Source organism: Callithrix jacchus, chromosome 9, assembly GCF_049354715.1.
Source record: "Callithrix jacchus isolate 240 chromosome 9, calJac240_pri, whole genome shotgun sequence".
Taxonomy (NCBI): domain Eukaryota; kingdom Metazoa; phylum Chordata; class Mammalia; order Primates; family Cebidae; genus Callithrix; species Callithrix jacchus.
In genome coordinates this window covers 134,874,966-134,891,159 of record NC_133510.1, presented here as the reverse complement: position 1 = coordinate 134,891,159, position 16,194 = coordinate 134,874,966, and the positions used below count along the sequence as shown (strand labels likewise).

Sequence of the window (16,194 nt, the reverse complement as noted above, 5' to 3'; positions counted from 1 at the left end):
GAAAACGGGGCGGGTGTGCAATGGATGGCTGAATAATGGCAGGGTAAATGAAATAATCGGTTAAAACCTAGATGATTGGTGAGGTTAAAATGGGGGGTGGGTGTATAAATGGATGAGAGGGTGGATGGATGATGGATGGACAGATGGACGGATGGATAGAAGAAAGAAGGATGTATAGTAACCTGGGTATATGTTCAGACAAGTGGATGGACGGACGGACGGTTGGATGGATGGATGGATGGATGGGTGGATGGAAGGGAGAAGAATGGATAGTAACCTGTATATGTTCAGATAAGTGGATGTGCAGATGGGCAGATGGGTGGATGGATGGACAGATGGACAGATGACCAGGATGGAAGAGAGAAAGATGTATAGAAACTTGGGTGTATGTTCAGATAAGTGGATGGACAGATGGGCAGATGGGTGGCTGGATGGAAGAGAAAAGGATGGATAGTAACCTCAGCATAATGTTCAGATAAGTGGATGGACAGATGGGCAGATGGGTGGATGGATGGAAGAGAAAAGGATGGATAGTAACCTCAGCATAATGTTCAGATAAGTGGATGGACAGATGGATGAATGAATGGAAGAGAGAAGGATGGATAGTAACCTCAGCATAATGTTCAGATAAGTGGATGTGCAGATGGACAGATGGATGGATGGACAGACGGATGGATAGATGGATGATAAATGGAAAAGAGAAGAATGAGTAGTAAGCTGGGTGTATGTTCAGATAAGTGGATGAGCAGACAGATGGCCTAATGGATGGATGGTGGATGGATTAGTCAGAAGATGGACGGCCATACACACAAATGACAACTTTGATGGTAAATGTTTGACTTAAATCTTAGGGTCATCAGGTTCCCAGGAGACACGCAGGTGGTGCATTAACCCTCACCTGCTGTTCCCAGCAGCCCACACTTCCTGCTTCCACCACTTCCCATGATCGATTCAGACACTCAGGGAATGAGGGGTCACAACCTGAGTCAGCGGGAGGTCAGCCAACCCAGCCAGTGGTGTGGACGCCCCGGGCAGCCCGCACGTGGGCGGTGACTTGAACCTACGCAGGCCACAGGAAGGAATTCAGGCAGTTACGTGGATAATGGGATAAAAATAACTCTACTGGAGCACCCGGAGGACTCGGGACTCATGGACTCTGGCGGCCCCCATCCTCTCTCGGGTCACTCCCCTCCCCGTCCCTGTGCGGGGCCTGATCCAGGGAGCCCCTCCCCTGCGGAGGGCAGTGCTGAGCTGGCCCTGGGTACAGACAGGCCTGAGTGTCCCCATTTCTCCCGCAGGGGAACTGCAGCCCATCCGTCCTCCAAGAGAAACCCGCCACATCCCTGGGTGGAACTCAGACAAGCCACTTCCTATTGATTTCAATTTGCATTTTAAATAGACAAAGTGGCTCTGGAAGGAAAGCACAAGTTCATCCGTGCTGTGAAATGCCATTTCCGTTGACTCCTTGCATGGGAAGCGTAATTACAGCTCCCTGGGGAGCAGTGGCTGGACCCAGGCCCACCGAGCCAGCAGCTGGAGCAGAAGCGAGTGGGGAACACCTTTGGTTTCCTGGGCACTGGCGGGGACAACGGGACTGCCTGGGAAAAGGAGCTCTCCTCCAACTCAGAGGCCGCTGGACCCTGACCTAGGCCGGCCAGCAGCCTGACCAGCAGCCGTGTCGGCAGCCTTGCCCCAGGAGCAGGGGTTCTCAATCCTGGTGCCCTCTGGAACCCAAGGGGCCTGAGGAAATGCTCGTGCCTGGAGACCACCCGCAGAGATGCGGTGGGCGTGGAGTGAGCACGGGCCCCCAGGGGTAACTACGTGCAGCCGGTGGGTGACCACCTTCCTGGGCGCCTTCTGCCTCCCCACAGAGGCCCACCCTCCCCACACAGACAGAACCCACCCTGCCCCATGCACTGAGCACCAGGGTGACAAAGCCGCATCCACCCGCGGCACGTTCCTTCACGGTGGAAGAAATGTGTGCTGACTGGAGGGGGCTCTGCTTTTCTTGCTGAAATTTTACACGGATCTATCCACAAAGAACACACAGGAAAGGGTGTTTCCAGCAGAGGTGCTGCAGCAATTGCACGTCCCCAGGAAAAGCGGTGAGCTCCGCCCACCTCCCACCACCACGTCCCCAAGCAAAGCCGTGAGCTCCGCCCACCTCCCACCGCCACGTCCCCAAGCAAAGCCGTGAGCTCCGCCCACCTCCCACCACCACGTCCCCAAGCAAAGCCGTGAGCTCCGCCCACCTCCCACCGCCACGGCCCCAAGCAAAGCCGTGAGCTCCGCCCACCTCCCACCACCACGTCCCCAAGCAAACCCGTGAGCTCCGCCCACCTCCCACCACCACGTCCCCAAGCAAACCCGTGAGCTCCGCCCACCTCCCGCCGCCACGTCCCCAAGCAAACCCGTGAGCTCCGCCCACCTCCCACCACCACGTCCCCAAGCAAAGCCGTGAGCTCCGCCCACCTCCCGCCACCACGTCCCCAAGCAAACCCGTGAGCTCCGCCCACCTCCCGCCACCATGTCCCCAAGCAAAGCCGTGAGCTCCGCCCACCTCCCGCCACCATGTCCCCAAGCAAAGCCGTGAGCTCCGCCCGCCTCCCACCGCCATGTCCCCAAGCAAAGCCGTGAGCTCCGCCCACCTCCCACCACCACGTCCCCAAGCAAAGCCGTGAGCTCCGCCCGCCTCCCACCGCCATGTCCCCAAGCAAAGCCGTGAGCTCCGCCCACCTCCCGCCACCACGTCCCCAAGCAAACCCGTGAGCTCCGCCCACCTCCCGCCACCACGTCCCCAAGCAAAGTCGTGAGCTCCGCCCACCTCCCACCACCACGTCCCCAAGCAAAGCCGTGAGCTCCGCCCACCTCCCGCCACCACGTCCCCAAGCAAACCCGTGAGCTCCGCCCACCTCCCGCCACCATGTCCCCAAGCAAAGCCGTGAGCTCCGCCCACCTCCCGCCACCATGTCCCCAAGCAAAGCCGTGAGCTCCGCCCGCCTCCCACCGCCATGTCCCCAAGCAAAGCCGTGAGCTCCGCCCACCTCCCACCACCACGTCCCCAAGCAAAGCCGTGAGCTCCGCCCACCTCCCACCACCACGTCCCCAAGCAAAGCCGTGAGCTCCGCCCACCTCCCACCGCCACGTCCCCAAGCAAAGCCGTGAGCTCCGCCCACCTCCCACCTCCCACCACCACGTCCCCAAGCAAAGCCGTGAGCTCCGCCCACCTCCCACCACCACGTCCCCAAGCAAAGCCGTGAGCTCCGCCCACCTCCCACGCACGCAGAGGCTGCCTCAGGGGTGTCGGGACCTACGTGCAAAACGAAAACTCAGACATTTCAGAAGGAACGTTGGAGAAAGCTTTGTGACTTGGGTTAGGCAACGGCAAAAGCACAATCCCTAAAACAGAAATCTGTAAACCTGACTTCATCAAAATTAAAGCTTTTGCTCGTGGAAGGACAGCGTTCGGAGAAGCCAAGACCAGGCACAGGCGCAGGCCGGCGGGAAGCACCTGCAGCTGACAGACCTGACCGAGGCCGTGAATCTGGACCGTGTCAATAACCCCTAAAGCTCAACAATGACAAATCAAAGGGCACGGTGTTTCTAAATGAGCAAAGGCACAGAGACGTTTTCCCAAGTGAGATGTGCACGTGTCGAGCACGTAGCAGAAAAGTCAACGCCACGGATTATTAGGAAAATGCAAACTAAAGTCGCGATGGGGTCACAGCACACGCCTATTAGAATGCTAAATTAACAGACAAGGGAAAGCAGAGAAATGAAGAACACGGGAATGACAGAGGCGCTGCCGACAGAAACGGGCGGCCGCTCCTCCAGCCACACACCCACACGCTCCCCACGGGAGGCCGCAGCCCCTCCCCGGGGACCCGCTGCTGTGGAGTGAAAACCTACGTCCACACAAAAACCGTAGGTAAATGTTCCTGGCAGCTTTATTTGTAATCGCAGAAACTGGGAACAACGCTCGGGTCCCCCAACCAGTGAACGGAGAAGGAGCGGGGCGTCCGTGCGGTGGACACACGGCAGGGAGACGGCAGGGCAGGCCGTGGGTGCGCTCGGCCGCCGGGAGACTCTCAGTGACCCGGGCTGAGGGCGGGGAACCCACCCAGAAGGCTCCCAGGGCACAAGCTCATTTATAGGACGCGCTGGATGGCAGAGAAGCGGCCTGCGGAGGGGAGGGTGAGTGCAGAGGAAGCAGGAAGGATGTGGGGTGATGGGGCTGTTCTGGGGGTGCTTACAGGAGTCAGGGCGGTTGTCCAAACCCACAGAACTGCACACCAACAGGGCACGCAAATCAGAAGACAGGTTTTAATCTGCATCTCCTCTTCCACCCTGCATGCTCTTGGGCACGCTTTTCGTTTGGGATAGAACCTGGCAACCGGTAACCAGTGCAGGCGTCAAGTGCTCCCTGGAGAAATGGGACGCGGTGAGCTGGGAACTGGAGCAGAACGGACGGTGCGGTTTCCCGCTGAACGTTTAAACGTCGATGGTGAGAAGGGGGTGTCTGTGGTCTCGGCGTTACTGGAGACACTGAGAAGAGGATGGGGCAGTTTCTAAAACGTCAATGTTTATAAAACACGAGGAGTTACATTTCTGCAATCATGTCTTCATATTTTAAATGAAAATATTCGATATGAACCAGTGAGAAGATAAGAGGGAGGGGTGGGAGTTCATGAACGTGGTTTAAAGCCCACGGGCGTGGGGGTGTGGGGTGCCTCCAGGCACAGGTGGCAGATCCCCCGAGACGGGAGCAGTTGTTGGGAGGTTGCAGGTGAAGCCGGGGGGTGGCTGGTTGGCGGGGAGCTTGTGGAGGTGGGGAGCCTGCTCTGACCCAGACCCAGGGGCTCGGGAGGATGAGGACAGCACATGTGGGGGGTGGGGCAGGTCCCGCAGCCCTGGATGGATCCAGGCTGCCAGGGCTGAGTCGGCCAAGGCTGTGGGGCGCCCCCCCCCCCGTTACTGAAAACCACGTCCCCAAGGAAGGTGCGGGAGCCCGGCGAAGTCCAATTTCCCATGAGCACCACACTCTAGAAAGCCCAGACACAAATTCTCTCCCTATGTTAAAGTTCCTTCAACACTTCCTTACCTGCCTTTTGGGGACTTTTCCATGGCGTGTAGAGGTTTGGGACTTTGGGACTTTCAGGACAGTGGGAAGACATCGCAAGCTGTGTAACATGAGAGTGGCAATTCACCCCTGGGGTCACTTCCTGGACATTTGCGGGGCTTGGGAGGTGCCAGGACTGCTGCCCTCTCTCCTGCAGCCGACAGAGACCCTACACAGCAGCCGCTGTCCTCAGCCCCTTCTCCAGATGAGGAAACCCGGGCTTGGGCCTCAGCGGGGCTCCCTGGTCCCAGGGTCCTGGGGTTCCAGGGTCTGGGCCAGGCAAGCCCAGGGCTCTGCTCTGAGCAGACACAGCCTGCTCCTCTCCCCCGTTTCTGGGGCTAGAAAACAATGGTCGCTCCCTCGGAAAGCCGCTCAGCCCTCTGTCTTTGAAATGGCACCGATGTGGACAGTTCTGGGCGCTCCCGGGGGAGACAACGTAACTGAGTCTTCTGGAGACTCAGTGAAACCTGCAGTAGCTCTGGTTTCTCCACGAAGTTGAACAGCTTCCAACCAATCAATTATCAGAACCAAACACAGCATCAGAAAACATCTTGGATGGCGAGACTGGTCTGCACTACAGTTTAACTCTTTTTCCACCTCTGCAATCAGAAATCCCATCCACAGCCTTTAGACTTTGAAACAGCTGATTCCAGCTGAGCCTCATTAATCAGCAGCACCCCCTGGCTGTCTCTTCTTGGGGCTCCTAGGGAGAGGCGCAGTCACTCAGAAAATGAGTCCAGGCTGATGAGTGACACAAATGGGCCAGCGTCCTGGGACTCAGGGGATACATCCACATCCCATGGGATGGAGGCGCACCCAGCTGTCTTCACACAGGCGTCTCGGCCCTTCCGTGCGCTGGGCTTCCCAGCGCTGTCCTCCCTGGGGAACCCGGCAGGCTGCCAGGAGAGAAGCTCAGTGGGCACCCTAGGTGCTGGGCGGGGCCTCTTGTCTGCCAGAGGTTTTTATGAGTCCTGGCTGACGGCAGCCTGGGGGTCCTGGAGAAGACAGCTGAGGGACCGTCTCTGCTGCAGGCCACATACCTGGCTTACTTGGGAGTCCCCTACTCCCCTCTCTGTCCACATAGTCTGGTCTGGGTGGGACTGACTCTGCCCCCAGAGCAGGTGTGCTCCTGTGATCCAGACCTATGAGACTAGAACATTCCATTCCCACGGCCTGGGCAATGGGTTCAGGGGTGGGCACTTGGCTGAACCTGCTTGGAGAAGACAGGTGGCTTCAGTGGACTTACCTCCAAGGAGTCGCTGGCCTGGGAGGGCCCTGGACATAGGAAACCAGAGCCCTGAAGTCAAGCCTGAGCTGCAGGATCACACTGTGCCTGAAGCTGTCCCAGCCTGAGGATTTCAGTGCATTTTCTCTGGGGCCTGGACTGGTCTGGTCTTACCCCGAGGGTCCTGACTCCCGAGCTCCCCCTACAGCCTGTGCAGAAGAGGGTGGATGTGGACACTCTCACACCCAGTGCAGCCACCTGTGGCTAAGCCAAGGACAGTGACGTAACGCTGAATTCACCTCCTGTGTGATGCTGGGACTCTGCTCCTCAACAGAGGCCTCACTCCAAACATGTCTCTGGAGTCTTCGGGGTGCTTCTATCGACCCCAGAGTTCAGTCCTGCCATCTGAGCTGGCCCGGCTGTTGGTAGCTCAGCTCCTGGCCTCCGTGCTGGGGTCTGAGCCCCACAGACGTCCCGGGACCCTCAGCCCAGACCCAGGAGGGATGTAGGGAGTAGAGTGAGGCGCTGCCTCCATCACCCCCTGAGGCCCCGGGAGCGAGTGCAGGGCCCGTCTGTCGCCACCCTCTGCCACACCCGGGCAAAAGTGTGCAGTTCAATGCCAAGGCCAGGGCGGTGCACCTGCGTCTCCCTGCAGAGGCCCTGGGCTTACCGGCCCATTGCAGGCTTGCGGGAAATCACCTGCAGCCGTCACTGTTTTCTAGTCTGCACATGCGGATTTGGGTTTTAGAGCCGACACTCTGTCCCCAGGAGCACAGCCTGTCTTCTCTGTTGGTTTCCTGTGTGACTCAGAGGCCCTCTGGCCTTGGTGGGAGGAAGGGGAGTCGTCCTTGCTGCTGACGCCCCGTGATGGTTCTGGCAGCATAGGGCGCGCATCCTGCAAGGAACCACAGCCAGCATTTTTCAGGCTCAATGGCCCGGGTGCTCACAGTGTGCCCAAGGGTGGGTGTCATCGTCCTCACCCTGCGCACTCACTGTACCCGTCTGCATGGTGAGGGCTCTGACAGGTCCTGCTCTGGACACTGAGGTATAGAGGGAAGCCTTCCTGCCCTGTCCCGGGGAGGCTGCTGGTCACCACCAGGACACAGAAGGAGATGGGCAAGGCCGCAGCCCAGAGAGGGAGGGGGAGGCGGGGGGTAGAGGGGTAGGACTGAGGGTGGCAGTGACAGTGGTGAACCCCAGGTGAGGAGGGGCATGGACTCTCCTGCACATCAATGGGGAGCCACAGAAGGTTGTAGAGGAAGGTCATTCTGCCCCGGGTCCCCAGGGAGCTGAGGCCTCAGCCACAGTCACTCTCACAGCTGGGCCTTCCAGCCCCTCCCACCCTGGAAAATGTGGCCTCTGTTTTTGGTGAGGTCACAGCTGCAGGGATGGCCAGGGGTGCCGGATGCCTCAGGCTGCAAACAGCTTCACCCAATACCCCCTGCTGTGTGGCAGAGGCTAGAAATAGACCCGCAGTGACCCCACGGCAGCCACACAGTGCAGATCGCCTGACCGCAGGCCCCAGGCCACCCCTCCTGCCACCATGGGAGGAAGCCCTGAGCTCAGGGGAGGCTGCTTCCCAAACAAGGCCGCCTTGTGCAGCTCTCTGAGAGCCTTTTATCACCTCCTTCCCTCCCCTGGGATGGCCCAGCTGCAGCCCCTCCTCACCAGCGACCCCTGGGCCCTTTGCCTGGGGGCCAAGCAAGCGGGGAGCAGACAGCAGCGCACCCGGTGAGGAGGGAGAAGAGCCAGACTCCAGGGACCCCCAGCCGCCTGCCAGCTCCTCCACTGCAGTCTCTCCTCCCAGATGCCCAGGCCCCTCAGCTGCCCCGTGCAGGGAGCGGGGCCAGGAGAGGCCTAGGGAGGCCAGGAGCTGCGGCAGCAGGAGAGCCAGGAGGAGGGTGTGGCTGTGTGCCCAGTCCTGGGCCACATATCGGGTGTGGTCTTACACATGCGTGCCTGTGTGTGCACACAGCCTCAGCCCGCATATCGTGTGCGTGAATGTAGGAAACGTGTGTGAGTGCACGTGTGCACATGCGTGTAGGTGTGCATGTGCCTGTGTGTGTCTCACGTCCGCTGCACAGAGTGCTGGTTCTCAGCCCTGGTTGCAGGCTGGACCCCCTCGGGTGTGGTGGGTCTGGAGCTCTGACAGGGAGTGGCAGGCGGGGCGGATCCCTTGGGAAGCAGCCTGGCAGCGGGGCCCAGAGCTGAAGATCCACTTATCCTGACCCAGCAGTTCCACCACAGACAGGGGCATGTGGGCTCATCAGAAGGTCCTGTCTGCAGCATCACTCATGAGCGCCAGGCTGGAAATCGCTGCAATGCGGATTAATCGTGCAGTGGGTAAATGAGCGGGAACAGCCATGCTGGGCCTCCCCGTCCAGGGGAGCTCTGACCCCCTCTCCCCTGCCCCGAGGAGAGGCTGAGGAGGCGTTTCCAGGCCCGGGAGGGATCTGGCCATCCTGGGAGTGACTGCGGAGGAGGGAGGGGGCTGGCTCAGCCGCAGTGACTGCACAGCTCACCCCACCACCCCCTCCTCCAGGGACAACAAGGGCTCTTGTGTCCGCCTTCCCCAGGGACAGTGCCCCAGTGAGGAACAGAGCCTGGGTCCTAGTGGTCAGGTCTGGTCTCAGTCCTGGGGCTCTGGGCAGGGCTGGGGGCACCACTGCAGGGCTGCAGTGAGGGGACGGAGCTCTCTGTGCACCAGGCTGGACCCTCTGCCCTCTCCCGGGACAGGCAGATCTGCCACCTGCTGAAAAGGGTCCCTGGGCTGTGGACAGGCACCATATCTTGCACTGCCGTGTGGTTCTGAGGCAGACAACAGGTGTCCCTTGTGTCCCTCCAGGACTCACCTGCCTGTCTCTGTACTTCTCTGCCAGGTCACCCCTACTTCGTGCAGGTGATTCAGAGGTGGGGAAACCCGCTTCCCAATCAGCGTATTTCATACTGTGGTCCTGGGATTGGCTCAGAATGGCCATGTGACCCAAGCTGGTCCAATCAGAATGTGCCTGGGACTTTTCCTGAAACCCCCGGGGAAGGGAAGCTTTTCCTTGAGGTTGCTCAGCTGAGAGGAGCAGAGTCAAGCTCTCTGAGGCCGTTTCCAGGCTGCCTTCCCCATGAGGGACATGGCAAAGCGAAACAGCCCTGAGGATTTCCAGGGCTACAAAAGTGTTTTAATTTCTTTTAAAATTAGAAGAGTGAGCTCTTAGGTCAAAGATAGCATTTTAATATAAAATATTAGACTATTCATCTTTATACCATTTGTAAAATATAAGTTTAAAGATGATTTTATGGAGGAAGGAGCCGACAAATGCAAAAGGGAAAGTCCTTTCAAACAGGATTAAGCAGGTGGTTCCAGAACTGCGTGCACACGTGTGTGTGTCTGTGTGTGCATGCGTGTGTGTATGCATGGTGTGCCTGTGTGTGTCTGTGTGCATGCACGTGTCTGCACATATGCACCTGAGCATGCATGCATTCTGTGTATGTGCATCTTGTACACACACATGTATGCATGTCTGGTGTGTGTGCATGTGTCTGTGTGTGCATGCGTGTGTGTATGCATGGTGTGCCTGTGTGTGTCTGTGTGTGCATGTGTCTGTGTGTGTGCACGTGTCTGTGTGTGCATGGTGTGCCTGTGTGTGTCTGTGTGCATGTGTCTGTGTGTGCATGTGTGTGCATATGCATGGTGTGCCTGTGTGTGTCTGTGTGCATGCACGTGTCTGTGTGTGCATGGTGTGTTTGTGTGTGTCTGTGTGCATGCATGTATCTGCACATATGCACCTGTGCATGCATGCATTCTGTGTATGTGCATCTTGTACACACACATGTATGCATGTCTGGTGTGTGTGCACGTGTCTGTGTGTGCATGCGTGTGTGTATGCATGGTGTGCCTGTCTGTGTGCATGCACGTGTCTGCACATATGCACCTGTGCATGCATGCATTCTGTGTATGTGCATCTTGTACACACACATGTATGCATGTCTGGTGTGTGTGCATGTGTCTGTGTGTGCATGCGTGTGTGTATGCATGGTGTGCCTGTGTGTGTCAGTGTGCATGCACGTGTCTGCACATGTGCATCTGAGCATGCATGCATTCTGTGTATGTGCATCTTGTACACACACATGTATGCATGTCTGGTGTGTGTGCATGTGTCTGCACATATGCACCTGAGCATGCATGCATTCTGTGTATGTGCATCTTGTACACACACATGTATGCATGTCTGGTGTGTGTGCACGTGTCTGTGTGTGCATGCGTGTGTGTATGCATGGTGTGCCTGTGTGTGTCTGTGTGCATGCACGTGTCTGCACATATGCACCTGAGCATGCATGCATTCTGTGTATATGCATCTTGTACACACACATGTATGCATGTCTGGTGTGTGTGCACGTGTCTGTGTGTGCATGCGTGTGTGTATGCATGGTGTGCCTGTGTGTGTCTGTGTGCATGCATGTGTCTGCACATATGCACCTGAGCATGCATGCATTCTGTGTATGTGCATCTTGTACACACACATGTATGCATGTCTGGTGTGTGTGCACGTGTCTGTGTGTGCATGCGTGTGTGTATGCATGGTGTGCCTGTGTGTGTCTGTGTGCATGCACGTGTCTGCACATATGCACCTGTGCATGCATGCATTCTGTGTATGTGCATCTTGTACACACACGTATGCATGTCTGGTGTGTGTGCATGTGTCTGTGTGTGCATGTGTGTGTGTATGCATGGTGTGCCTGTGTGTGTCTGTGTGCATGCACGTGTCTGCACATATGCACCTGTGCATTCATGCATTCTGTGTATGTGCATCTTGTACACACACATGTATGCATGTCTGGTGTGTGTGCATGTGTCTGTGTGTGCATGTGTGTGTGTATGCATGGTGTGCCTGTGTGTGTCTGTGTGCATGCACGTGTCTGCACATATGCATCTGAGCATGCATGCATTCTGTGTATGTGCATCTTGTACACACACATGTATGCATGTCTGGTGTGTGTGCATGTGTCTGTGTGTGCATGTGTGTGTGTATGCATGGTGTGCCTGTGTGTGTTCATGCACGTGTCTGCACATATGCACCTGTGCATGCATGCATTCTGTGTATGTGCATCTTGTACACACACGTATGCATGTCTGGTGTGTGTGCATGTGCTTGTGTGTGCATGCGTGTGTGTATGCATGGTGTGCCTGTGTGTGTCTGTGTGCATGCACGTGTCTGCACATATGCACCTGAGCATGCATGCATTCTGTGTATATGCATCTTGTACACACACATGTATGCATGTCTGGTGTGTGTGCATGTGTCTGTGTGTGCATGCGTGTGTGTATGCATGGTGTGCCTGTGTGTGTCTGTGTGCATGCACGTGTCTGCACATGTGCACCTGTGCATGCATGCATTCTGTGTATGTGCATCTTGTACACACATGTATGCATGTCTGGTGTGTGTGCATGTGTCTGTGTGTGCATGTGTGTGTGTATGCATGGTGTGCTTGTGTGTGTGCACATGTGTGTGCCCCTCTTGAGACAGTTCTGCGAGTCCCCCCGTGGGTCTGGAGGCTGTGGGCAGGGCTGGTCCTGGGGAGCACTGTTTCCTTTTCCGTGACTGGCTTTCCCCTGAGGAGCGCCCTCCCCGAACCTGGCTGGCTGCTTTCACCCCAGCCCCGCTCCTCCTGTGCCAGGAACCTCCTCCTCATCTCCTCCTCAGCCACACAGCTGGTTCAGCTCACCAGGCCTGCCCTGAGATGTATCGGGGAGCAGGGGGAGGTGAAGTCAAACATCCCATCTGCTGTCCACGTCCTCAGGTTCACCGCCAAGTTCCAGCACTGCCCAGTCCCCGCACTGAGGGCAAACAGCCTCCCGAGTGCAAATCTCACTCCTTGTTTGCTGTCACTGAGAGTCTTTCTGGATCTCTCATTTGCTCTGCAGAATCATCCGTGTAGAGAGGGGCCTTAGAAGTTTTCAGAGTGTGGGTCCTCCAGGATGGCTGAGTGGAATGCAGAGGGAGGAGCGTGGAAAAGTGCACGCATTTTGGGAAACTTTCCAGCAGTTTTACAGGAGCCTTGAGCCTTGGAGGAGGCAGAAAGGGAGATTAGTTTCAGCTTAGCGTGCACTGCTCTCTGGGGATAGCGCTGACTTTCTGAAGACTTTATCAGATTAGAAGGCTGATGAGAGCCTGCTTAAAAATGCAAATTCCTAGGTCCCAGCCCAGACTCTGGGATCAGAATATGGGTGCAAGAGACCCAGGCACTTGCGTCTCAGCAGCCTCCCAGGTGATTCGGATGGTCACGGAAGTGGGAAGAGCAGGCTCCTGGAAGGGCTGGTGGCATGTGCACAGTTGAAACATTGTTTGTTCACTCACTCATTCGGCAGGTGCCAGCCCTGCCTCTGGTGCTGAACCAGGACCCATGCTCCCAGCACTCACCTTCCAGTGGAGGAGACAGATTGTATCCCTGTGAGTCCCGCACCGGCCAGAAGGGACACAAAGGGTTAACTGAAGAGGGCTTAATAAAGGGCACAGGTCAGGGCCGTGGCTGTTTATGACAATATGACAAAACCCAAGAGGTCTGTGGGTGACAGCATCTGAGAATCTAGAGGCCTCCTGAAGCTTCTGAGTCTCCCCAAGGGCAAAGCTGAAGAGCTTTCCAGGCCAAGGGTCCACGAATGGCATGGTGCAGGCAACTGCAGGTGTGTCCCCTCCTCAGGGGCTGCGGTTGCAATGGGAGGTGGCCATGGCATCAGGCGCTGCTGCGTCCTGCAAGTGACCCGCCTGCCGTTAGTCACTGATGGCGTCTGGAATTTCTCTATCACACTTGGGCCCACCATGTCTTCGCAGCAGCACAGATGGTCCAGCAAATCAGAGGCCCTGGGGGACAGGACCCAGCGCTGAGACGGTGCACAGGACAAGCCTGGCTGCCCGCCTGCCTGGAGGGTGACTCTGGTGACTGTGACTCTGGCTGTCCTCTGCTTGTACTGGAGCACATGGGCCCAGGGATGAGCCCTGCATGAACTTCAGAGACCAGGGGTATGGGGGAATCCCTGGGTTGACATCAGAAACAAGCCATCAGTGCTGGTGAGAAGGTACAGGGAGGCCCTGGCCGCTGCAGAGGATCCCATGAGCCCCCAGAAGCTGCTCCCAGGCACGGCACTTACCCCTCAGCCTCTGTCTCGGACCTGACTCCTCCATGCAGCCAACACTACAGGATGTCAGCGGTGTCTTTAAGGCCATGAGGCTCCCAAACCAACTGTCCTCTTCCCATCACAGTCACTTCCATTCCCAGGACATACTGGGAGCTCTCACGCAAGCGGGACCTCGGACTGGTCCTCAGCCGACCAGTCCTGGGGTGCAGCCAGGGACCACACTGGGAGCTCAGCCCTCTCCTGCCTGCCCACCTCCACTCTAATCTCCACCCCCACCTGGCACTGTGTCCGGTAAGGCTGTGACTCCAGGCAGGAAGCAGCTTGCCTGCTGGGAGAAAGCCTGTGCCAGGCTGTGAGTTCAGGAGCTTTCCATGGAAGGAGCCGGGTACACAGGACCCCAGCCAGGGGCCAGAGGGTGCCCAAGGGTGTTGGCAGTGGGAGCCTCCAGGGCCCTGAAGGTTTATTGGAGCTGCTGTGGAAGCAGAGCTGGTGCCTGGCTCTGTGTGGAGACCTCCCCTTCCCCAGGGCAGAGTGAGCTCCTTCCCATGGGATTTCCAATAAAGTTACTGAGAACTTAGACGTGTTTCTAACCCGGGATTCATCATTTCACCAAAATGTATCTACTGAGCACCTACTGCATGCCACGTGCCATGCCTGGCTTGAGAAACAGAGGAACAAGAAGGGCAGGGCACATCTGCAGAGCCTGTGTGCTGGGAGGTCGACAGGGCAGGATCCATGAGCAGGTCGGGGCCACGTGACCCCTGGCTGGAGATAGGGTGCGATCCGGGAGCGGGAGGGGGCCACGTGACTCCTGTTTGGGAGGCTTGAGCCACAGAGGAGCCTGGCGCCACCTTCTCTAGACGGAAGACAGGAGGAATCATGAGTTTGGTTTGGGCAGATGCAGGTTCAGCAGCCGTGAGGGCCCCGGATGGGTCCGCATCTCCTCGCGAAGGAGTGAGGACTCCAGCTGTGCTGGTGAGCAGCATGAGAGCTGTAACGAGGTCTGTTGCCAGCTACTGTGAACCTGGGGTGTTTCTGGTGGACGGAGCCCGGCCCCGATGCGGGGCTGAAGCGCGTGTTCCATCGTTCTGAGCGGAAGGGAGCAGCTCTGGCAGAGCACATCGCTGGGGGGAGGCCGCTGCTCCCTGCTGTGCCTGCCGGGTGACTGGTGGTTGACGAACAGCCCCGCGGGAGCCGGCACCGTGGACGGGCCATTGATCTTGAGGTTCTCGTCGAGGGAAAAAAGATTAAAGAACAAAAGCTGCCAGGAAATGGACAATTGTTAATGAAACTGTTTTATCAGTGACTTCACTCGTTTTCGAGGCAGGGAGATGGTGACACGTAAGAGTGAGGCCAGGTGGGCTTCAGAGGGGGCTTCAGAGGTGGCTGGGAACTCAGCCACCCTCTCCGAGGACAGCATTGGGAGTAAGGCCGCCCTGAGCTTCATTTAACTCACCTGGCATCTGGGGAAGCCTGGGCTGGCCGGCAGAGCCCACACTCACGACAGACGGCTGCTGAGGGGCCGTCGGCTCTGGGCGCCCTAACGGTGCACTGGAAAGTCACTGACATGAGGCAGAATGATTGACAGGAGAAAAGGCACACACATTTACTTAACGTGCATGCCTGCGAGCCTTCAGAACGAAGATCCAACCCAATGATTAGGCGTGGAAGCGTCCACACTGTCCCGAGGCCCAGCAAGGATGACTAAGTGCCGCCAGAAACAGGTCTGCTGCAAAGTCAGGCTCAGTGGCAAGACAGGTAAACAGCGGGAGAGAGGAAGAGGCTTGGCTAGCACAGGCGGCCTGCTGTGTAGACAGTCTCCCTCAGGGAGGATAGATGGCAAGACAGGTGAACAGCGGGAGAGAGGAAGAGGCTTGGCTAGCACGGGCGGCCTGCTGTGTAGACAGTCTCCCTCAGGGAGGATAGATGGCAAGACAGGTAAACAAACAGCGGGAGAGAGGAAGAGGCTTGGCTAGCACAGGCGGCCTTCTGTGTAGACAGTCTCCCTCAGGGAGGATAGATGGCAAGACAGGTGAACAGCGGGAGAGAGGAAGAGGCTTGGCTAGCACGGGCGGCCTGCTGTGTAGACAGTCTCCCTCAGGGAGGATAGATGGCAAGACAGGTAAACAAACAGCGGGAGAGAGGAAGAGGCTTGGCTAGCACAGGCGGCCTGCTGTGTAGACAGTCTCCCTCAGGGAGGATAGATGGCAAGACAGGTGAACAGCGGGAGAGAGGAAGAGGCTTGGCTAGCACAGGCGGCCTGCTGTGTAGACAGTCTCCCTCAGAGAGGATAGATGGCAAGACAGGTGAACAGCAGGAGAGAGGAAGAGGCTTGGCTAGCACAGGCGGCCTGCTGTGTAGACAGTCTCCCTCAGAGAGGATAGATGTCAGACTCAATCTCTCCCGGATCTGGGAAAGGCATGGAAGGTAGAGGGGCGTGGCAGCATCAATGGAGCATCTCTACGGGGCCAGGGCAGCTGTTTCAAGTGATGTCAAACAAATGTATTTTGGGGTGAAATGTTTTAATTTCCTCCAGCATTCTCTGCTGGTGCAGACGGCTCTGCCTGTGGGCCCAGGCGACAGCTCGAGGCCTGCATGGGGTGGCCTCTTCCAGGAGGCTCAGAGGTGTTGCTGAGAAATTCCAAACTCTATAAACTACTTGAAGAGATATATTTTCTTCTTCTTCCCTCCCTCCCCTCTCACCCCCTCATTCCTTCCCTC

General features: G+C 57.4%; 1 long non-coding RNA gene across 1 annotated transcript; it reads right to left on the bottom strand.

Moving 5' to 3' along the window:
* Positions 1-4,311: 4,311 nt before the first annotated feature.
* Positions 4,312-9,294, bottom strand: LOC128928657 (uncharacterized). The gene is made up of 2 exons (XR_008474078.2): positions 9,197-9,294; positions 4,312-7,239 (listed from the first exon to the last, which is right to left on the bottom strand). It is a non-coding gene; the product is annotated as an uncharacterized LOC128928657 (long non-coding RNA).
* Between the last annotated feature and the right edge of the window lie 6,900 nt (positions 9,295-16,194).